Here is a 23,145-nt window from a genome sequence, read left to right as displayed (position 1 = left end):
CTCGTTGTAGGACTCCCTGCTCAGTGGGGTCTGCTTCTCTTTCTGCCCCCTCTGCCCCTCCCCCGACTCGTGCCCTCTCCTCTCTTTCTCTCTCTCTCTCAAATAATAAAATCTTTACAACAAAACAAAACAAAAGCAAGTAGAGAAGAGGTAAAGGAGTAAGCGATGACTATAAAATTTGGAAACAGAAGTCACAGGTGGCCTTGATAAGCAACTTCACTGGCAGGATGATAAGCCAGGGTAAAGGCTTAAGAGTATAGAGGAAGTACACAACACTACCCATGAAGTATTCTTGCCATTAAAAAAAAATTCAAGCCTGGCTGGTTCAGTTAGTAGTGCATGTGACTCTTGATACAGGGTCATGAAGTCAAGCCCCAGGTTGGGCACAGAGTTTACTTAAAAATAAAAACTGGGTGGCTCAGTGGGTTAAGCCGCTGCCTTCGGCTCAGGTCATGATCTCGGGGTCCTGGGATCGAGTCCCGCATCGGGCTCTCTGCTCGGCGGAGAGCCTGCTTCCTCCTCCTCTCTCTCTCTCTCTGCCAGCCTCTCTGCCTACTTGTGATTTCTCTCTGTCAAATAAGTAAATAAAATCTTTTTAAAAACTAACTAAATAAATAAATAAATAAATAAAAATAAAATAAAATAAAAATCCAAGCCTCAATCGGATCAAGCTTCTGTATGTAACTACTAATATATAGGGAAAAAGGGACTGAGGAACATATTACATGAAACCACAGGGATGCAATCAGCACAATCTGGACTGTGAGAATTCTCACAGGGCGAAGAATGTGGCTTCTTTAACAAACAAATTGAACAGAAACAAGAATAAGAACAAAAAGATACAATCTCATTTGGATCCTAATTCACACAAACTGTTAAAACAAAAATTGTAATCAGGGAAATCTGCACACTGACTAGATACATGATGAGACTAAGGAATTAGTGTAAATCTCTTCAGTGAAAGGTGGGATTATTATTTTAATCCTTATTCTTTAGAAATACATTTTGTAGTAGTATTAAAAAGTCTAAGATGTTTTCCCTGAGAGACTGTGCTGACTGTCACCCAGCAGGCTATATAGTCCCATAGTTAACAAAACAAGCAAGAGAGATGACAAAAGTGATGCAGAGATTCAAAGAGGATAGGTGCCATATGGGGTAGCAAGAGGAGTCAAGCAAAATTTTAGGAAGGCAATAGTACCTGCACTAGGCCTTAAAAAAACAGTGAAATTTTAACAGGTAGGGAACAAGAAAGGAAAAGTGGTATTTCAGATTGAAGAAATGGAAGCAACTACAAAGAGGTGGGAAGGCCTGTCAATACAGAGCACTCACCACTCCATAAAACTGGTGCTACCATAAGATGACAAGAAACGGGAAAGTCAAAGTGAAAAATCATAACCCACTAGGCATCTCTAACTTAAGAAAATGATTACAGCCATTTAGCCCTTAAGTAGTCACAGGACAGATCATGACAGTAACTGGTAGCGAAACCATAGTGGCTTTCCAGGGCACTCTATTCATGTCAATCCCTGGTATCTCCTGCCACACACACATAACTTTGGAAAAACAATGCACAATTTCTTTGTTTTTTTTTTTTAAGATTTTATTTATTTATTTGACAGAGAGAGACGCTGAGAGAGGAGATCAGGCAGGAGAAGTGGGAGGGGGAGAAGCAGGCTTCCCTCAGAGCAGGGAGCTGGATGCAGGGCTTGATCCCAGGACACTGGGATCATGACTGGAACCAAAGGCAGACACTTAACTACTGAGCCACCGAGGCGCCCTGCATAAGGTTCTTTAAACCCATCCTAGGAATATATTGAAAAAATTAGTTTAAAATGATACCCAATAATAAGCTTTGTCTACTGGCCTAAAAGCCATCACCATGATTTGGCACTCCAACACAGATAAAGTTACATGAATGCCTTCCCTCAGAACATTCCTCAGGTTACAGATTTTTTTAAATAAAGTTATAACTGATGAATCAGGTAGATTTAATTTTTATTTTTTGATTGTATCAACTAGTTCTTTTTCTTTTTTTAATTCTACTGCAGTTAATACACAATGTTGTATTAGTTTCAGGTATACAGTAAGTGATCAAACAGTTCTATACATTACTGAGGTGTTCATCAAGCAAGTGCACATCTCTTGCAGAGTGCACTGTGCAAGTGCACTATATGTTAACTATACTGGAATTAAAATAAAAATGTTTTAAAAAGACAAGCACATTCCTAATCCCCTTCACCTATTTTACCCATTCCTGAAACCCACCTCTAGTAACCATCTATTTATTCTCCAGAGTTAAAAGTCTGTATTTTGGTTTTGTTTTGTTTTTCTTTCCTTTGTTCATTTGTTTTGTTTCTTAATTTCCATACAAGTGAAATAAGATGGTGTTTGTCTTTTTCTGACTTATTTCACTTAGCATTATCCTCTCTAGCTCCATCCATGTTGCAAATGACAAGATTTCATTCCTTTTTATGACCAAGTAATACTCCTGTGTGTGTGTGTGTGTGTGTGTGTGTGTGTGTGTGAATATCAATGGATACTTGGGCTGCTTCCATAGTCTGGCTATTGCAAATAATGCTGCAATAAATAAATGGGTATATATATATCTCTTTGAATCAGTGTTTTCATATTCTTTGGGTAAATACCTAGTAGTGTGATTACTGGATTGTAGGACAGTTCTACTTTTAATTGGCTATACCAGTTGGCATTCCCACCAACAGCACACAAGGGTTCATCCTTTTCCACATCTTCACCAACACTCGACTTTTGAATTTCAGCCACATGAAGATAGACTTTGAGTAATTTTTTTCCTTCAAAAACAGAATTAATGGGGCACCTGGGTGGCTCAGTGGGCTAAGTCTCTGCCTTCAGCTCAGGTCATGATCTCAGGGTCCTGGGATCCAGCCCCACATTGGGATCCCTGCTCCGCAGGGAGCCTGCTTCCCCCTTTCTCTCTGCCTGCCTGTCTACTTGTGATCTCTCTCTCTGTCAAATAAATAAATAAAATCTATAAAAGAAAACAATAAATAAGTCTCAAAGTTAAAAATGCTTCTGGAATATTTTGGAAATGAATTCAGTGGTTCTAATATTTTCTGTATGCCAATACCATTAAAATTCTTCAGATCTGATGCCAGTGAAAACGAACATCAAGACAAACAGGAATGCAGATGATCAGCCAAAACTCAGTTAACTGTCATGTTTATTACATCCTTCTCATGTACTAGAGTATCACTTCAAACAACCAAGATGAATATAAAAACTTACTACAAGTAGAGGTGCTTTTCTTAAATCAAAGGAAAAAGCAGCAAAGTGAGGTTGGCCTTCAAGCAGTCTTTAATCACTGACTATACCTTATTTCACAATAACAGAGACTGGCACACACCCTCCCAGAAATCAAGCATAATCATTCCAACTTATCAGAGGAAATGAAAAAGAAAATGAGTAAATATAATGAGGACTGGGAGTTCAAAAGCTGGGAAACCTGTACATTATATAGGAAAATTTAAAAAAAAATTTTTTTTAGTATATTTGACACAAGTAAAGTTTTAATAGTAAGCTACCCGGAGCACAGAGCTAAAATAAAAAATAAAACTTCAACTCTTATAATACACATGGCACTTCCGGATCATTGTCCAGGTGTGTCTTCAATACCTATAAGAACACCTCTTTGATTTTATGAAAAATACTTTGAAGAGAAGGCCTTATACATTTTGGACTTCATTCCAAACCAGTAGATGGCCACAAAAGAAGAAATACCTGTTTTCTTTGTTCCTCTCAGGTACACATAAAGCCATGACATTTACCTTAACTCTTCAAAAAAGGTAAGATAAAGAACTTTTAGAAGGCTTCATCTTCTGTCATCTTCTGCAGCTGAAAGTCACATTTTCCCCTTCAAATACTGATCACTTGTTCATACAGTTTTCTTTACACTTTTGTGAAATCTTAGGTTGGGTATCATATTCAAATTCAATCTAATAGTTGTATAAAATACTGGGGAGGACAGGAGAAATATAAATATAGTTCTTGTTCTAAGCACACTACAAAAGACCTATAAGAAAATTACAATACAAAAGGAGAACATACCAACTGTTACAAAAGCCATACAATAACTCAAGAACACAGATAATCTATGTCATCTGACAAGCAGAAAGTGAATCGAATGAAAATATTCTATCTTTAGTAATTCTTAATAACAGAGCTTCACCAAAGCACTGTACAATCATCTTTACACCCCAAAACTGTTGAGCAGTTTCCAATTAACACAGTTAAGCTCTTTTTTTTTTTTTTACCCAGGCAGTAAAGGTTGGGTCATTCACAGACCTGCTATCTTGTCCCCAACTGACTCAAAATTTTACTTAAAGCAGAATTTGCCTACGGTTCCTGCATAGCTAACAAAAAAGCCAAAGTTATCAGCATGCAAGCCACCACAAACTGAATGAAACTACTGATATTAAAAAATATATATGTATATATATTGCATCCAGGTAAAGTGACTCTAAAAGATAAGTAAAAATAATTTCTTGAGGTATTTTTTTAATATTTAGAGAATTAAGGATGCAGTGATGAATAAGGAAAATAAACCTGAGAAATTTAAAGAAGCCAGCTTTGTTAAAAACCAAGTGGCCACCTGCCAACACTTCTTTATGCACATAGGACCAAAGATGATTCCAAGCACATTCGCAGGCCACAAAGGCTCTTTATCAAATGCCAAATTAAGAAAATTCTCATAAATATTTCAATTTTGATAGTCTAAGTACAGTTTAAATAAAAAAAAGCACTTTACAAAGCTTTGCAGAATCAATATGGAAACAAAGCTCTGAGCTTTTAAACACTGAGTCCTAAAAATCAACACGTATTTTAGACGTCACATTTAAAAACATCTTATTCACAGACACTCAGAGCTTAGATGCCATCAAGACAAATACCGTCACTGGAAAAGGGTTGGCCTTAGGTTAAAATTTCCATAAGGCCATCAGGGAAGAGATGGTACAAATTCTGAATTGCAAACTGACTGCGAGAACCCTAAATCGAAACTCTTCGTCCTCGACTTGAACTCCATACACGAGCATTTCAGATTTGTACTTTCAACTTCCTATAAATGATATCCATTGTGAGAGAAAAAGCAATAAAGATACTCCTCAAAGTCCTAGACCCCATGATCCATCCTCAAAGAGTGGAAGGAACAGCAAAGTGGAAGGAACAAAGCACTGACGTCAATTACGAGATTAACCCCGGGCCCAGGCAGCTGGAGGAAAGGCCTAAACATCAATATCCAAATACAGGCTATCGGGATAACTAGCTAACAGACAGATTGCGAAGTTATGGGGGGTATTCAAGTATTACACCCCCCCACATTCCCATATCTAGTCAATCCCCTTCCCTAGACGAAGGTGGAAAATTTTTTTTCCTTTTTTTTTTTTTTTTTTTGCAGAGAAGGTGGGGGTTGGGGGAGACGTGCGCAGGATCGCGAGAAGGAAAGCGAGAACTAGTTGGGTAATGATAGCTAGAATCTGGGCCTATTTTCTCTTTAACTAGAAATAACTTCCCATTGAAGAGGGTATTAAAAAGTAACAAATCAGTCGCTGGAATTCCTGAGGGAAGGAATGGATTAAGAAACGAAAGCGTAGAGGAGAAACGGCGAAAAGAGGGATTTCTGGGAATTTTTGTTAGGATGGGTTAGCCTTTTATTTTATTTTATTTTTTTTGTCCGAGGGCGGGGGAGGGGGGACGGTGAAACGGAAAAAAGAGAGGCGAAGCCGGGTCGAGCTGCCCGGGCCTGGAAGATCTCCCCGAGCCCCCAGGCGGACCCGGTTCTCCGTCTCCCCACCCCCACCCGGCGGCCAAACCAGGCCCGGCCCTCAGCCAGTTCCGTCAGCCCCTCTCACCTCCAATCCCTGCTCCGCTAGGCCCGAACCATCTCCCAGCTGCGGCAGCGGCGGCACCCGGCCTGCACCTTCACCGGACGCGCATTCGAGCCCGCCCGGGTGGCGGCGACAGGCTGCCAAGGGCGAGGGGCTCCGGGCGGCGGCGAAGGTTCGGGAGGTCTGGAAAGGAGCAGGCGGGGGCGGCGGCGACGCGCCTCACACGGAACAGGCGGAGGTCCCGCCCCGCTCCATGACGGTCGGGCCCAGGCCGGGACGGCCGACTGAGGCGGCAGGGGCGGGCCGACGAGGACCTGGCACCGGGATCCCCGCCCCGTCCGCTGGAGGCGGCGGCGGCGACGGCGACTCGGCTCCCGCAGCCAGGACTGTGACTGACGCAGCGGCCGTGCCACCCATGTGACCAGGGCCGGGCGGGGGCGAGGCGTCACGTGGCGACGCCGCGCCCCTCCCCGCCAGAAAAGCTGGGGGCTGCGGGGCCGCGGGGCCTGCAGTGACGGGAGGCGACACGGGGCGGTGACTTGCGCGGCTGTCGGGTCGAACGACCCGGGACAGGCGGAAGCACTGGCCCGGGTGGCCTAGGCCTGAGTTCCTGGGCCCCGTGGCCGCGGGGCGCAGGGCGGTCGGGCAGGACCCGGCCTGCAGATCACACCCTCCTGTGCACGTAGCCGCTACCGAGGTTCGGAAGGGCGGGGCCGGGCCTAGCCGGATCTACCGGTTCTGGGGCTCAGGTGACGGAGCTTAGGCTGTCCGCCCCTGGCCGGGGTCTAACCGAACCCTGAGCCCCCTGGACCGGCTTCCCGGTGCTGACGTCGATGCCCCGAGTCCAGCAGCCCTCAACAGGTCGGCAGAGAAAGGAAGTCTCCGAGGACTTACGCGGGAGGATGCTAGGAACCTCCCTTGGACTTCTCCCATGAAACCTCGCCAACCCTTTTTTTGTTCGTCATCGAAACGTTTTCTGCCACTAATACTGTTCTTCAGAATATCATTTTCAACACTTTCCTTCATCTCTTAACATCCTGCTAGTCAGGGCAAGCTGTAATTTAATTGAGAGTAAAATAATGGTTACAGACCAGACAGGATTTTCGAAGGGTCTCACAGAACTCAGTTTGGTTAACTGTTCAGAGAAACCACCTCCAGCTCATCATTTGAAAAACACTTTATAATCTCCTGCCTCTTACCTGTTGGTTTTTTTTTTCCCCCTCTGTGAAGAAGCCTCAGGAAGCTGCGTTGTTTTACCTTCTACTAACTTGAAGAAAAAAGCATTTTAAAGATTGCTTTTGATAAGGTTCAAGGTTTTTAAGGAGCTTTGTGATAAACTATTATAAGGAATGTGCGTACGAAAATGTTTTTATCAGCCCTAACAAATGGTAATTCACCAGCATCCATAGAAGTATAATTTTTTTTTAATTCTGAACTGACCACCTATTATTTTTTAAGCTTCACTGTATATATCTGTACAGATTTTATCTATATGTGTCTATAAAATGAACAAGTGTATTAATTCAAAATCCAAAAAGGACTATGATGAAATAGAATGAAAAATAATTCCCGCTCCCATCCTTGCCCTTCAACTACCATAGTCTCAGAGGCAATCATTTAGCATTTCCTAATGTATCCCTCCCAAGAAATGTTACAAATAAACATGATAATAGTTACATTTCTTTTTACAGGAAAGATAATGTACTATGTAGACTGTTAAGTTCCTTCCTTTTTTCTCTTAAAATAGCCTGGATATTCTTCCCTATTGATGTCGGGCCACAAGCAAACAGTCCAGAATTCTTGAGACATTTTTGGTGCAAAAAGGTGTTTACCTTATAGCACCAGAACAGGAGCTGTGGGCAGAAGGAGCTGCACTTTTGCTGAATGAAGCCAGTGGTTATCTGCTTAGAGCTCAAGGGGGAGGGGATGTGCAGCGAGTATTATAAATGTCTTCCTCGAAATTCTACTGGTAAAACTAGTTTTGGAAGATTTCTCTGGTGCTTATGGTTCAGCCTGATATTAACTATCAGTGAGCTTTACAGGCAGTCATGAGACCCTTTAAGAATGTAGCAATCAGCCCATGTTTGATCCTTATCTAAACTGTGGAGGCTATAGATCACCTCTCTGGGCTAAAGGTGAACATTTTTCTGCTTCTATACATCATAGCATATCACTGCATAAAGAACTGCTTCATCCTTCCTAGTGGCAGTATAGTTTTCCATTGTATGCAAATATCATATTTAATCAATTGCCTGTGGGTGGACATTTAGATTGTTGCCAAGCCAATATCATCACAAACTAAGCAGCAACTGATAACTAATTACACCACACAAAGGGAAACTATACCAATAAATCCTTAGACTGGAAGCTTTAGATCAAAGGGTATTTTTAATTTTGGTAGATATTGCAAAATTATTCTCCATAGAAGTTGCGCCAATTTTATTTGCTTTCTTTCAAATTTTGCCTGGGAAGATTTACAAGGCTATATTGGGAGAGAGTAGGGATGATAAGGGGTAAGAGAAAGATTATCACTTTATACCATAATTAAAGAAGTATTAAGATGCAAATTGATACTAAACAAACTTTACAAGAAGTTTCCTTTACTTATTTTGGAATAAATTGTTTGGCTAACCAAATGATGAGATGCTTTTTGTCCTGTAAAGGATCATGATAACCTTTCACTATAAAGTGAGCAACTTACTTAAAAAACAGAAAAGAGGGATTGAGAGTAGAAAATGAAGACTTTTCGGTGCCTGGTTGGCTCAGTCAATTAAGCATCTACCTTAGGCTCAGGTCATGATCCTAGCGTCCTGGGATGGAGTCCCATGTCTGGCTCCCTGCTCAGTGGGGAGTCCGTTTCTCCCTCTGCCCCTCTTCTCACTAGTTCTCTCAATCTCTCTCTCAAATACATAAATAAAAATCTTTTTTTTTAAATGGAGGCTTTTTCTTGGCATTATTCCGCAAATAAGAATTTTCTTCCCTACCAGCAATGAAAGAAAAATTTCTAGAATTGTTTCTCAATATATAACATTTTAAAGCTCTTATCATTTTATTTGATCAGATGCATCCATTTTTTTAAAGATTTTATTTATTTATTTGACAGACAGACCACAAGCAGGCAGAGAGGCAGGCACAGAGGAAGGGAAACAGGCTCCCTGCTGAGCAGAGAGCCCGATGTGGGGCTCTATCCCAGGACCCTGGGACCTGAGCGGAAGGCAGAGGCTTTAACATACTGAGCCACCCAGGCGCCCCCAGATGCATCCATTTTAACAGTGAATTTTCTCTATTTTTATGTTCCAGAATGTAAGTCAATTTCACAGAATGGAGAAATAGTAGAAAATACCAACCAGAGCTGTAAGAAAAAAAAACTCAGGGACGCCTGGGTGGCTCAGTTGGTTAAGCAGCTGCCTTCGGCTCAGGTCATGATCCCAGCGTCCTGGGATCGAGTCCCACATCGCGCTCCTTGCTCGGCAGGGAGCCTGCTTCCCCCTCTGACTCTGCCTGCCACTCTGCCTGTGCTCGCTCTTGCTCTCTCTCTCTCTGACAAATAAATAAATAAAATATTTTTAAAAAAAAACTCAAAGAAATAGATGATTGTTATATTTACATGCCAGATTTTAACAAAGTATTCAGTATATATTGTTCTGTAGCAGTTCTGAGTAGAGTTCTGGTTTTTAAGATTTTTATTTTTAAAAAATTTTCAGAGGGGGGAGGGGCAGAGGAAGAGGGAAGGTCAGGGGCAAGAAGGAAAAGGGAGAGGCAGAGGGAAGGGAAGAGAGAATCTTAAGCAGGCTCCAACCCCAGCGCAGAGCCCAACTCAGGGCTCCATCTCACGACCCTGAGATCATGACCTGATCTAAAATCAAGAGTCAGACAATCAACTGAGCTGCCCAGGCACCCGGAGTTCTGTTTTTTTTAAAGTCATTTTTTGAGATATAATTCACATACAATAAAATGCATCCTTCTTAATGAGTTCAGACAAATGTGTACAGTTGTGTAACTACCACCATAATCAGGACATATAACATTTCCATTACACCAAAACATTCCCTCATTCTCCTTTGTAGTGAACACCTCACCTCAACCCCAGTTCCTGGCAACCACTGATATGCTTTCTTCCCCTATTCTTTTACCATTTCCAGACTATAACATAAATGGAATCATAAAATTTGTAGCCTTTTAACTCTCTCTTATTTCACTTAGCATAATGCCTTTGAGATTCATCCACTGTCATTGCATGTATCAGTAATTTATTCCTTTTTATTGCTGAGTGGCAATCTATTATATGGCTTTAACACAGCTTGTTCATCCCTTCATTAGTTGAAAGACATTTGAGTTTCCAGTTTGTAGTGATTATGAATAAAGCCAATATAAACATCTATGTGCAAAGTTTCATTCAGGCTTTAAATTTAGGGTTTTCTTAAATTAATGTTTTTTTTAGAAAAAAAATTTCATTTTTAAGTAATCTGCTCATCCAATGTGGGGCTTGAACTCACAACCCCAAGATCAAGAGTTCTATGCTCTACTGAGCCAGCCAGGTTTCCCTAAAATTATTTTCTAAGAGTCACATCTAGGTTGGAAATACCACGTCACAACTTCATCGACATAAATACCATTTCATATTATTTTAGAAGCTTAAAGTTTATTCATTGACATTTATTAAACATCTGTATATAGCAGGTACCATTCTAGGCACATGGATAAAACCATTGTCAAATTCCCTTCCCAAAAAATATACCCAAACAATATGGTGATAAGGCAAAACTTTGTTTATTGTTTACTGGTAAGAGGGATCAGTACTTTGACAGTCTCAGTAACATTTCCAAGAGGGAAGGTTTTGGGGTCTGGTTTAAGGGGGCTCTTCAATCAGGAGGTTTGATTAGGATTTGGTGACAATCATGACATAATAGGTTAGGATTAGTAGACACAGTAAGGGGGTTTTAAGAGTCTTGGAGAGTGTATTAGTTATTATTGCTGCTCTAACAAACTACACAAAGTTAGGGGCTTAAAATTGCACAAATTTATCATCTTATAATTTTGTAAGTCCAAAGTCTGACACTGATCTTGCTGGGTCAAGACCAAGTTGTTGGCAGACTGAATCCTTCTGGACACTCCAGGAGACAATCCCTTTCTTTGTCTTTTCCAGCTTGGAGAGGCTATCTACATCCTTCGGCTTATAGCCCCTTTCATCTTCGGAGTCAGCAATTGCTGGGTGAGTACTTTCCTAAATCACATCACTCTGACTTTCTCTTCTGCTCCCTCTTCTACTTTTGAGAACCCCTGTGATTACTGTGGGCCAATTCAGATAATCCAGAAAGATCTATTTTAAGGTCGACTGAATTAACAACTTAATTCTACCTGCCACCCTATATCCCTTTGTCCTGTAACACAGCATATTCAAAGCTTCGAGGGATTAGTACATGCACAACTTTGGGGGACTGCTATTTTGTTTACCACAGTGTACACAGTCATTTAAAGTCATCTACTGAAAAAATAGAAAAGATTCAGCACTAAGAGAAAAAAAAAGTTAAAAAATAAAGTTATCTACTGAAAAGTTGAGCAGTCTGATGTTCATTTAAATGGGATTTTGAGGGGTGCCTGGGTGACTCAGTGGGTTAAAGCCTCTGCCTTCAGCTCAGGTCATGATCCCAGCATCCTGGGATCAAGCCTTGCATTGGGCTCCAGGGAACCTGCTTCCCCCCTCCTTCTCTGCCTGCCTCTCTGCCTACTTGTGATCTCTGTTTGTCAAATAAATAAGTAAAATAAAATATATAAATATATATTTATAATATATGAATAAAATAAAATTTAAAATATATAAATAAAATAAATAAGTGGGGTTTTTAAAAAATATTTATTTATTTATTTGAGAGAGAGAGTGGGTGTGCATGCTCCTGTGAGTGGGGGAAGGGCTGAGGGAGAGAATCTTCAAGCAGACTCTCCTTTGAGTGTGGAGCCCCATCTCTGAACCCAGGAGGTCATGACTTGAGCTGAAACCAAGAGTCAGTTGCTCAACTGACTGAGCCATCGAGGCCCCCCCAGTGCTAAATACTTTCAATGTGTTATTTCATCTTCCCAACCTTTTCATCTCTGTCTTGTCCATTACCACCATGACACTGAAACCACTCACCAAGAACACCAACAATGACCACATTGCCAAATTCAAAAGTTGAATCTTTGTCTTTACTTTACTGACATTTAATACAGCTGACCATTTCCCCTGGTTTGAAACACTTCTGTATTTTTTAGAGATGCCCCACTATTGAATTTCTCTCTAAACCCCCTGGTAGCTACTTTTCAGGCTCATTTGCAGAAGATCCTTTACCTTTTTCTGACTTCTGAATACAAGTGCCCTAAGACTTGGTTTTGAGCTCTTTCACTGGAGAGATCCAGAGATGGCCAACATTTTCTATAAAGGCAAGATAGTAAATAGCTTAGGCTTTGCAGGCCAAGCAGCAAAATCAAGGATTTTATGTAGGTATATAACAATAGATTTAATTTTTTCCATTAAATTTTTAAAGTTTTTTTTAAAAGATTTTATTTATTTATTTGAGAGAGAGATCACAAGTAGGCAGAGAGGCAAGGGGAAGCAGGCTCCCCACAAAGCAGAGAGCCCGATGCAGGGCTCGATCCCAGGACCCCGAGATCATGACCTGAGCCGAAGGCAGAGCCTTAACCAACTGAGCCACCCAGGCGCTCCTATTAATTTTTTTGATAAAATTCAAAATTTGAGTAAGCTTTGTAATTCAAGTCTACTAATGAGGATAGTAATTTTTCTTTTTTGGCAGGGAGTGAAGATAACATTTCACTTGATTGGGATTCAGAATTAATGTTTCCTGTCACCAGAAGTGCATTCAGGGGTGCCTGGCTGGTTCAGGTGGTAGAGCATAGGAATCTTGATCTTGGGGTCTTGAGTTCAAACCTCATGTTTGATTTTTAGAGCTTACATTTTTTAAAAAAGTGCTTTCAAATACTGATCTGTTAATGCTTATCTGTAATGAAATTCTATTTCACTTTTGAAAACATCTTTTCACACAGATGGGTACTGCCAAATACTAATATCAATCTGTTGGCATGTGATATTAATTAAGAATAGGCATGTCTTGGGGTGCCTGGGTGGCTCAGTCTGATAAGCATCTGCCTTCGGCTCAGGTCCTGATCTCAGAGTTCATGCTCACTCTCTCTTTCTAATAAATAAAATCTTTAAAAAGAAAAAAAGGAATATTCATTTCTTGGAAAAAAATTGTATAGAATTTCACTAAGTTCTTTTCTTGATGTATTCCTTAGGATAAATCATTACCTTGAAGGGCAATCACCTCTAATTGAAGATTGAATGGGAGATCCTCAGTTGTATAGATAGGTGGATTTTAAAATATGAACATTTCCTTTACATCTGAAGTGAAGTCCAGAAAACACTGTAGGCACTGAACTCAGAAAAGATATACGCAGCAAATTTGTGTGGTAATGCACATTTTACTTCTCGCTGTAACTTTTGACAGCACAGGAAGTGTGTGAAGCAATTTATATCATTTGTCTTCAAAAAAAGTTATTGTAGGGGCGCCTGGGTGGCTCAGTGGGTTAAGCCGCTGCCTTCGGCTCAGGTCATGATCTCAGGGTCCTGGGATCGAGTCCCGCGTCGGGCTCTCTGCTCAGCAGGGAGCCTGCTTCCTTCTCTCTCTCTCTCTGCCTGCCTCTCAGTGTACTTGTAATTTCTCTCTGTCAAATAAATAAATAAAATCTTTTAAAAAAAAAAAGTTATTGTTGCTGAAATGACTTCACTGTGGTAAAAGTTTTCACATATGAACAGTTTGCCTTGTAATTCCAGGTTGAACTCATTAAGACGCAACACTGAGTCTTCAGTAAAAGCTAAATTCCAAATTATTTCGTGTTCAACAGTAGATGAGGGCAATTCTCATTCATAAAAACCTCTGTCTCATTGTATTCACGATCGCCAAAAGGTCGAAGCAACCCAAGTGTCCATCGATGAATGAACGGATAAGTAAAATGTGGTATACTCATACAAGAGCTTATTACTCAACCTTAAAAGGAAGGAAACTCTGACACATGCTGTAACATGGATGAAACTTGAGGGTGTTATGCTCAATGAAATAAGTCAGTCACAGAACAGACAAATACTGTAATATTCCAGTTCTTTGAATACCAAGACTAGTCAAATTCATAAAGACAGAAGGTAGAATGATGGTTGCCAGGATATCGGGGAGCGGGAGAATGGGAACTTTGTTTAATGGGTATAGAGTTTCTGTTTCTCATGATGAGATGAGTTTTGCAGATGGATACTGACGATGGTGGAGATGGTTTCACAACAATGTGCATGTACTTAACACCACTGAAATGGTCACTTGAAAATGGTTAGAATGTTAAATTTTACATTTTACTATTTTACCATCATTTAAAAAAAATTTCCATCCATGTCCTGAGCTCCAACAATCACGACTATACTTTAACCCCTACTAAGCCATGAAACTAGTGTGGCAGAATCAGGATAACCAGATTTATTTCTGAAAGAAATTCCTGGAACTCATGATGGTTAAATCTAAGGGAGCAAATGAAGTTCATTGTTGACATCATTGGTTCAATAACATGTGATAAATTCAAATGTTTGCCCTAAGGCTGGCTTTAGACACCTTACATTTTCAAAAACTTTATAAATCTGTTTAACCGAATTTTTTCTGCTTCTCACATATTAGTACCATTGATTGTAACACATCTTATCCCACTCAACTTCCAGTTATAGTGAATTAGTGTTTCCTCAATTTCTTTGAAAATATTCTCACACGTAGAAAATATTCTCACAGACTAGTCTTAGAGGCTATTTCTTCGGTCACTTCTAAATCAACATTGATTCCTTGAATAAACAACTGACAGAATGGCATAACATCCCTGGGCTTATCAAGAGTTGAAGACAACATGGATTAATAGAATTGAAAAACTATAAATAATTCCTAACACTTATCATCAGTTGGTTTTCCACATGGGTTCCGAGGTAATACAATAGGCAAGCAATACTCTTTTCAACAAAGAGTACTGGGCAACAGCATCCATACACAAAAGAATGAATTTGGACCCCTACTTTTTGCCATAAACAAAAATCAGCTCAAAATGAATCAAAGATCTAATTTTAAGAGCTAAAACTGTAAAACTCTTAAAGAAAACATAGGCATAAGTTTTAAGACTTGGATTAGGCAATAGTTTATTAGAAAGGTGTGATATTGTGATTTATAATTTAAATGTGTATTTTTATGTGAATAGCCAAATGTATTTCTTATATATTTGGTGCTTGTGCACAATTTCTGGCTCACAGCTTCCTAAACCCTTGGGATTCCCTAAATGCTGAGAGTGATAAGGCATCTTTTGTTTATTTATTTTTTTTTTTAAAGATTTTGTTTATTTATTTGACAGAGAGAAATCACAAGTAGATGGAGAGGCAGGCAGAGAGAGAGAGGGAAGCAGGCTCCCTGCTGAGCAGAGAGCCCGATGCGGGCCTCGATCCCAGGACCCTGAGATCATGACCTGAGCCGAAGGCAGCGGCTTAACCCACTGAGCCACCCAGGCGCCCTCTTTTGTTTATTAATAGGGTGACTTCTGGGATTCACCTAAGGATGGAGACTGATTACCAAGAAGACCAACTATGTGATTGGAAGGTTGAAACTATCAGTCCCATTCACAACCCCTTACTCCCCAACCTCCCAGAAGGGAAAAGGCTGACTAAGCCAGTGGCCAGTTACTTAATCAATCATGACTATGCAATGAAGCTTCCATAAAAACCAAAAAGTACTGGTTCTGAGAGCTTCTGGGGGAGAATTACATACTTGGAGAGGGTGTGGAAGCTCTGTGCACTTTCCCCATACCTCGCTCTGTATATCTCTTCATCTGTATGTTGAGTCATATCCTTTATCATATCCTTTAATAGACCAGTAAACACGACTATTTCCCTGAGTTCCGTGAGCTAAGGAGGAGATTATTTAGTCCCTCCACAATCTGTAGCTGGTTGGTCAGAAACACAAGTTATAGCCTGGGGCTTGTGTCTGGCATCCGAAGTGGGGGATAGAAGGCATCTTGTAGGACTGAGCCCTGAGTGTGTGGAATCTGATGCTATCTCTGGGTAGATAGTGTCAGAATTGAGCTGAATTCTTGGACATCCACCAGGTATCCAAAAATGGCTTGGTGTTGGTGTGGGGGAACCCCTCCCATATTGGAATCGGATCTAGGAAATTTAAAAGAATACAACACCAAAAAGACAAGCAGTGAAAGAAAAAGATAGACTTCTTCAACATTAAAATCTTTTGTACATCAAAGAACAGCATCAAGAAAATGAGAAGAGGGCGCCTGGGTGGCTCAGTGGGTTAAGCCGCTGCCTTCGGCTCAGGTCATGATCTCGGGGTCCTGGGATCGAGTCCCATGTTGGGCTCTCTGCTCAGCAGGGAGCCTGCTTCTCTCTCTCTCTGCCTGCCTCTCTGTCTACTTGTGATCTCTCTGTCAAATAAATAAATAAATAAATCTTTAAAAAAAAAAAAAAGAAAGAAAGAAAGAAAAAGAAAATGAGAAGACAAGACAAATACCCTATTTTTCAAAAGTAGGCAGAAGATCTGAATGAACATTTTTTTTTTAAGATTTTATTTATTTATTTGACAGACAGAGATCACAAGTAGGCAGAGAGGCAGGCAGAGAGAGCAAGAGAGGAGGAGGAGGCTCCCTGTGGAGCAGAGAGCCAGATGCGGGGCTCAATCCCAGGAGACTGGGATCATGAGCTGAGTCGAAGGCAAAGGCTTTAACCCACTGAGCCGCCCAGGTGCCCCAACATTTCTTTAAAGAAGATACGCAAATGGTCAATAAGCACATGAGAAGATGTTCAACATCACTAAGCCATTAGGGAAATGCAAATTAATAAAATTAAGAGCAGGGGCGCCTGGGTGGCTCAGTGGGTGAAAGCCTCTGCCTTCAGCTCAGGTTATGATCCCAGGGTCCTGGGATCGAGCCACGTATCGGGCTCTCTGCTCAGCGGGGAGACTGCTTCCCTCTCTCTCTCTGCCTGCCTCTCTGCCTACTTGTGATCTCTGTCAAATAAATAAATAAAATCTTTTAAAAAAAAAATTAAGAGCACACAATGTGACTAAATTGAATTTAAATAAAATTTTGAAAATAACAAAATTTAAAGATTTAAAAAATAAAAAAATAATAAAACCCACAATGCAAAAGATACTACTTTATACTTGTGAGGATGGCTATAATCAAAATGACAGATAATTACAAGTGTTGGTAAAATGTGGAAAAATTGGAACACTCGCAGATTGCTGTTGGGATTATAAAATGGTACAGCTGCTTTGGAAAACTGTCACTTCCTCAAAAGATTAAACATAAAGTTACCATATGTCCCAGAAATTCCATTCCTTGGTATATATACAAGAGAATTCAAAACATATGTCCACACAAAAACTTGTACACAATGTTCATAGCAACATTACTTATAATAGCCAAAAGAAGGAAAACAACCCAAATGTCCAAATGGATGAATGGATAAACAATGTGGTATGTCTATACAACAGAATATTTATCATTTGGCAATAACAAAAATGAAAATGAAATACTGATGCATGCTACTCTATAGATGAACTTTGACAATATTATGCTAAGTGAATGAATTGAGTCACAAAGGACAATTTATTATATAAATTCCACTTATATGAAATGTCCACAAAAGGCAAATCTAAAAACAGAAAGAGGTTGTAGTTACCAATGACTGGGTGGTTAGGAAAGAAATTAGTAAAAACTGCTAATAGTTATAGGGTTTCTTTTTGGAGTGATAAAAATATTCTAAAATTTATTCTGGTGATAGCTGCACAACTCTGAATTACACTTTAAATGAGTAAATTGTATGGTATGATGATTACATCTCAACTATCATAAAAAATAGAGTGTCGAGGAGACCAGTTGACATCACTTACCTTGTTTCTTTATTGACTATTTTTTTTCTTAATTGACTATTGATGTTGGTCTCAATATCTTCTATTCTGAGCAACTGTTCTAACGGGAAGGCTAAACATCTTAAATAAGTTTATTTTCTCTGTAAACAGTTCTTTGCTGTAATCAAACGTGATTTAATGAGCCTGTCATCAGTAAATGGCTTTCCTTGCTTGGATGACAAAGACTCACTTAGAAACTTACTTTGGTTATAACCTCCTTTTCTTTTTTTCTTTTTGTGAAGAAATTCAGCTGTCCTGAGATAGCCCATTTAAAATTTCCTTTTTGGGGCACCTGGGTGGCTCAGTGGATTAAAGCCTCTGCCTTCAGCTCAGGTCATGATCCCAGTGTCCTGGGATAGAGCCCCGCATTGGGCTCTCTGCTCTGCGGGGAGCCTGCTTCCTCCTCTCTCTCTGCCTGCCTCTCTGCCTACTTGTGATCTGTCAAATAAATAAATAAAATCTTTAAAAATAAAATTCCCTTTTTTAAAAGATTATTTATTTATTTATTTTTAAAAAATATTTTATTTATTTATTTGACAGACGGAGATCATAAGCAGGCAGAGAGGCAGGCAGAGAGAGAGGCAGAGAGAGAGGAGGAAGCAGGCTCCCCGTTGAGCAGAGAGCCTGATGCGGGGATCGATTCTAGGACTCTGGGATCAGGACCTGAGCCTAAGGCAGTGGCTTAACCCACTGAGCCACCCAGGCGCCCCTCTTTTTTTTTTTTTTAAAGACACTCCTTTCACTGGGGCTCCAGGGTGGCTCAGTGGGTTGAAGCCTCTGCCTTCGGCTCAGGACATCATCCCAGGATCCTGGGATCGAGCCACGCATCGCCATCCGGCTCTCTGCTCAGCGGGGAGCCTGCTTCCTCCTCTCTCTCTGCCTGCCTCTCTGACTACTTGTGATCTCTCTGTCTCTGTCAAATAAATTTTTAAAAAAATCTTTAAAAGACACTCCTTTCACTTTCATTACCCCCCTTTTCTTTTTCAGATTATTCATTTATCTGACAGAGAGAGAGAAAGAGAGAGAGAGATCACAAGTAGGCAGAGAGGCAGGTAGAGAGAGAGGGGGAAGCAGGCTTCCTGCTGAGCAGAGAGCTGAGCTGAAGGCAGAGGCTTAACCCACTGAGCCATCGAGGCACCCCCCATTTAAAATTTTCAATACCTTTTATGATTTAGCCTCAGAAGTCACATCAATGGCTATGGTATTCTATTGGTTGCATAAGTCAGGACTATTCAGTCTGGGAAGGGAAGTACAAGGACATGAATATCAAAAGTCAGGAGTGAGTTGAGTCCATTTTAGAGGCTGCCTACCACAATGTCCTTTTAACTGAATCAATAAAAAACCCCAAGTGTCATCATTATTTTTCATTTCATAAAACATGTTTTGTTGTAATGATTATAATGCAAATAGTAAGTAGTTAATACAAAGTTGCTCATGGTTTATAGTCTCCATATATCTATCGCCCCCACCCCACCCCAGAAATGAAGTCCAAGTAAACAATTAAGGCAAATGAGAATACTAACAATCTTATTTTTTTTAAAAGATTTTATTTATTTATTTGATAGAGAGAGATCACAAGTAGACGGAGAGGCAGGCAGAGAGAGAGAGAGAGGGAAGCAGGCTCCCTGCCGAACAGAGAGCCCGATGCGGGACTCGATCCCAGGACCCTGAGATCATGACCTGAGCCGAAGGCAGTGGCTTAACCCACTGAGCCACCCAGGCGCCCACTAACAATCTTATTTATCATTTATTTATTCATCCTCTTAACAATTATCTACTGAATGCCTATTGTCTACCAGATAGCATTATAAGCATTCTAGACTGTAGAGGCAGTAGTGAACAAAACAGTTCTCTTTCTAATAGGGCTTCTATTTTAGTGAAGACACAGACACACAAATACACACTTACATATGATCAACTCTCAGGTATAAATACAAAGAGGAAAAAGGGAAAAGGGATAGAATGACTACAGATACTATTTTAGCTAGGTTGGCCAGGAAAAAACCTCTCAAAGGAGATGAATATTAAGGAAAAACTTAAACATGGTCTTTTTTTTTTTTTTAAGATTTTTTTTTTTTATTTATTTGACAGAGAGATCACAAGTAGGCATAGAGGCAGGCAGAGAGAGAGGAGGAAGCAGGCTCCCCGCCAAGCAGAGAGCCCGATGCGGGGCTCGATCCCAGGACCCCGAGATCATGACCCAAGCCGAAGGCAGCGGCTTTAACCCACTGAGCCACCCAGGTGCCCCAAACATGGTCTTTTAATAAATGTTTACTTTAAAACATATGAGCATTGGGGTTTTTTTTTTAAACTTTTTTTTTTTTTTTTTAAGATTTTATTTATTTATTTGACAGACAGAGATCACAAGTAGGCAGAGAGGCAGGCAGAGAGAGAGGAGGAAGCAGGCTCCTCGCCAAGCAGAAAGCCCGATACGGGGCTCGATCCCAGGACCCTGGGACCATGACCCAAGCCGAAAGCAGAAGCCTTAACCCACTGAGCCACCCAGGCTCCCCTGAGCATTGGGGTTTTTAAATCATAATTACTGCATAACAAATGGCTCAAAACTTAGTGGCTTAAAAGAGCAGTAGCCATTTATTATCTCTCACGATTTCTGTGGGTCAGGAATGCAGATATGGCTTTGGTAGGCAACTCTGGCTTAGGGGTCTCTAAAGAGGTAGTAGTCATTGGAAGACTTAACTGGGGATGGAACATCAGACGTGGCTTGTAGGTTGCTGCTGGTTGTCATATAGAAGATGCTGTTCCTTTCCACTGGGGTCTCTCTACAAGACTGCCTGAGTATCCTCATACCAAGGAGTGAGTGTTTCAAGAGACAAGAGCAAGGCAGAAGCTGTAATACCTTTATAACCTAGCCTCTGAAGTCACACACTGTCACTTTTGTATTATTCACCTGGTCACGTAGATTAGCCCTGATTCACTGTGGGTAGGGACTACACAGGGCATTAATAACAGGAAATGTGGATCATTGCAAACCATCTAAGAGGCTGGTTATACCAATCCAAACCATCGTTTTCTCTCGTATATGATTTTAAGCATTTACATGAGGGGAAAAAAACCCATTAATGAACACCAAAATCAATTTTTTATATTGGTCCAATTTCATTTCTAGTCTTTATTCACATGCATAACCTGTGTAAATTCACATAGAACACTGTACCCAACAATGCTAGAATATACATTCTTTTCAAATTACACTATGAAGGTACATTTACCAAGGTAGTCCATACTCCAGATCATAAAACAAGTCTCAGTAAGTGTAAAAGGATTCAGGCCAGGAATGCCTGCGTGGTTCTGTGGGTTAAGCATCTGATGCATGACCTCAGGTCATGGGATTGAGTCCAGAGTCGGCTTGAGTTTCTTTCCCCTCCCTGCCTCCTGCTCACACACCCTCTGTCCTTCTCTAAAATGAATAGATCTTCAAAAAAAAAAAAAAAAAATATATATATATATATATATATATATATGGGGTGCCTGGATGGCTCAGTCACTTGGCTCTCTTCAGCTCAGGTCATGATGCCAGGGTCCTGGGATCAAGCCCCACATCAGGCTCCCTCCTCGGTTGGGAACCTACTACTCCCTCTCCCTTCCACTCTGCCTACTAGAGGTCTCTCTCTCTCTCTCTATCAAATAAATAAATAAAATCTTTAAAAAAAAAAAAGTACAAAAACACTTTAAGAATGGATTTTTGTTTGTGGGAAATTTTAATTTCTTTAAAAATCGGGGCACCTGGGTGGCTCAGTGGGTTGGGCCTCTGCCTTCGGCTCAGGTCGTGGTCTCGGGGTCCTGGGATCGGGCCCCGCATCGGGCTCTCTGCTCTGCGGGGAGCCTGCTTCCTCCTCTCTCTCTCTGCCTGCTGCTCTGCCTGCTTGTGATCTGTGTGTCAAATAAATAAATAAAATATTTAAAAAAAATATTGGGTATTTGAGTCATCTGTTTATCTTGGGTGAAACTTGTTAGTTTGGCTTTCAAGTATTTTTGTTTCAACTAATTTATTAAATGAATAAGTTATATATTCCCTTATAGTCTTTTTACTATCTGTGGAATCTACAGTGATGTCATCTCATCCCTGATACTGGTAATTTATACCTTCTTTCGTTCTATCCTGAGCAGTCTGGCTAATGGTTTATCAATTTGACTGCTCTTCTTGTATAACCATCTTCTGGACTTATTGACTTTCTCTATTGTTTGTACCATTTTCCATTTCATTGGTTTCTGCTGTGATCTTCATTATTTTCTTTCTTTCTTTCTTTCTTTCTTTCTCTCTTTCTTTCTTTCTTTCTTTCTTTTTTCTTTTTCTGGCTTTCTAAGGTGCAAGCCAAAGTCATGGATTGAGAACTTTTTTTTTTCCTAGTATTTGCACTATAAATTTGCTGTAAGTACTGCTTTAGGAGCATTTCACAAATACTGATATGTTCTGCTTTCATCTTAGAAAAATATTTTCTAATTTTCCTTTTCAGTTTTTTGATCCAGGGTTTGTATCAAAGTGTATTATTCAGAGGTGCCTTGATGGCTTAGGGGTTAAACTTCTCACTTGGGCTCAGGTCATGATCTCAGGGTTCTCAGATGGAGCCCCGCATCGGGTTCTCTGCTCGGCGGAGAGCCTGCTTCCTCCTCTCTCTCTCTGCCTACCTCTCTGCCTACTTGTGATCCTATTGTCAAATAAATAAAATCTTAAAAAAAAAAAAAATACTTTGACCTTTCCCCCATTGCTAGGGTCAATTTATACACTTCAAATATATACAGATTATTCTGTCAACTGTACCTCAGTAAAGAGGTACAATCTTTTGTGAAGATTGTAGTTGCTATTATTGTTATTATTGTACTAGAATGGATATTTTTGTTTCAATATTTATCCAAACAACAGATCTGGCTGGAAACTTCCAGGTATACCTTTCCACTGTAATCAACTGATCACTAAGTTCTGTAATATTTGTCACCTTCTTTTGACTATCATTTTTTTTTAAAGATTTTATTTATTTATTTGACAGATCACAAGTAGGCAGAGAGGCAGGCAGGCAGAGACAGAGGGAAGCAGGCTCCCCACAGAGCAGAGAGCCCGACATGGGGCTCGATTCCAGGACCCTGGGATCATGACCTGAGCCGAAGGCAGAAGCATTAACCCACTGAGCCACCCAGGCGTCCCTATCATTTTTTTTTTAAGATTTTATTTATTTGCCAGAGAGAGGAGACACAGCGAGAGAAGGAACACAAGCAGGGGAGAGGGAGAGGGAGAGGGAGAAGCAGGCTCCCCACTGACCAAGGAGCCTGACGTGGGACCCAGGACC

General features: G+C 40.5%; 1 protein-coding gene across 3 annotated transcripts in view; it reads right to left on the bottom strand.

The window, feature by feature from the left end:
• The window catches only part of AFF4 (AF4/FMR2 family member 4), a 94,654-nt gene extending 88,349 nt beyond the window's left edge, over positions 1 to 6,305 (bottom strand). For all 3 annotated transcript variants that reach the window (XM_032336735.1, XM_032336734.1, XM_032336736.1), the window contains exon 1: positions 5,886 to 6,305. The gene's annotated coding sequence lies outside the window, so the exon portion shown is untranslated. The remainder of the gene's footprint in view (positions 1 to 5,885) is intronic.
• Positions 6,306 to 23,145: the final 16,840 nt, after the last annotated feature.

This window comes from Mustela erminea, chromosome 3, assembly GCF_009829155.1.
Source record: "Mustela erminea isolate mMusErm1 chromosome 3, mMusErm1.Pri, whole genome shotgun sequence".
Classification (NCBI taxonomy): domain Eukaryota; kingdom Metazoa; phylum Chordata; class Mammalia; order Carnivora; family Mustelidae; genus Mustela; species Mustela erminea.
The sequence above is the reverse complement of the archived record's forward strand: the minus strand, read 5'-3'. Positions and strand labels throughout refer to the sequence as shown.